This window comes from Haematobia irritans, chromosome 3, assembly GCF_050003625.1.
Source record: "Haematobia irritans isolate KBUSLIRL chromosome 3, ASM5000362v1, whole genome shotgun sequence".
In the NCBI taxonomy this organism is placed as follows: domain Eukaryota; kingdom Metazoa; phylum Arthropoda; class Insecta; order Diptera; family Muscidae; genus Haematobia; species Haematobia irritans.
This window is the reverse complement of record NC_134399.1, coordinates 140,964,547-140,966,242: the sequence shown is the minus strand read 5'-3', so window position 1 is coordinate 140,966,242 and position 1,696 is coordinate 140,964,547.

Here is a 1,696-nt window from a genome sequence, read left to right as displayed (position 1 = left end):
GAAATTTGTAACATGGTGTTGGTATATGTTCTCTAATGACCATGTAAAAATTGGTCCATATCGGTCCATAATTGTATATAGCCCTCATATAAATCAATTCCCAGATTTGTCCTCCGGAGCCTTTTGGAGGAGCAAAACTCATCCGATACGGTTAAAATTTGGAACATGGTGTTAGAATGTGGTCTCTAACAAACACGCTAGAATTGGTCCATATCGGTCCATAATTATATATAGCCCCCATATTAACCGTTCCCCAGATTTGATCTCCGGACCCTCTTGGAGGAGCAAAATTCATCCGATCCGGTTGAAATTTGCAACGTGGTGTTAGTATAAGGCCGCTAATATCCATGCCAAAATTGGTCCATAACGGTCTATAGTTATATATAGCCGATCCCCAATCACACAAAAATTGCTCCATATCGGTTCATATTCATGGTTGCCACTCGAGCCAAAAATAATCTACCAAAATTTTAGTTTTATGGAAAACATTGTCGAAATGTTATTTCTATAGAAAATTTTGTCAAAATTTTATTTCTATAGAAAATTTTGTAAAAATTTTATTTCTATAGAAAATTTTGTCAAAATTTTATTTCTAAAGAACATTTTGTCAAAATTTTATTTCTATAGAAATTTTTTTCCAAATTTTATTTCTATAGAAAATTTTTTGCAGATTTTACTTCTATAGAAAATGTTGTCAAAATTTTATTTTGTCAAAATTTTATTTCTATAGAAACTTTAAACTTAATTATATACGTATCTAATCGGCCTTTTTCAGTTTAATATATACTACGTATGGACTACCTTGTAATTTAGAAGACGGTGTTAGGAAGTTTTAAGATACCTTGCCATCGGCAAGTGATACCGCAACCCAAGTAATTCGATTGTGGATGACAGTCTTCAGTAGAAGTTTCTACGCAATCCATGGTGGAGGGTATATAAGCTTCGGCCTGGCCGAACTTAAGGCCGTATATACTTGTTTCTTCTCCATATGAGACCGTTTTGCCGCGATTTCGATTCACAAGATGATCGATAAAAATTATTCCATGCGCATCCCAAAAAACAGAGGCCATTACTTTGCCAGCGGACTTTTGAGTCTTTCCACGCTTCGGAGACGGTTCACCGGTCGCTGTCCACTCAGCCGACTGTCGATTTGACTCAGGAGTGTAGTGATGGAGCCATGTTTCATCCATTGTCACATATCGATGGAAAAACTCGGGTGTATTACGAGTTAACAGCTGCAAACACCGCTCAGAATCATCAACACGTTGTTGTTTTTGGTGAAATGTGAGCTCGCGCGGCACCCATTTTGCACAGAGCTTCCGCATATCCAAATATTGATGAATGATATGACCAACACGTTCCTTTGATATCTTTAAGACCTCTGCTATCTCGATCAACTTCATTTTACGGTCATTCCAAATCATTTAGTGGATTTCTTTGATGTTTTCGTCGGTAACCACCTCTTCACCACGCTTGAATTTTGCATACCAATCAATTATTGTTGATTGCCCTGGGGCAGAGTCCGGAAACTCATTATCAAGCCAAGTTTTTGCTTCCACCGTATGTTTTCCCTTCAGAAAACAGTATTTTATCAAAACACGAAATTCCCTTTTTTCCATTTTTTTCACAATAACAAAAGTTTTTTCACAAGAGACGCTCTATCTCACAAACTAATTGACTTACAGACGTCAAATTT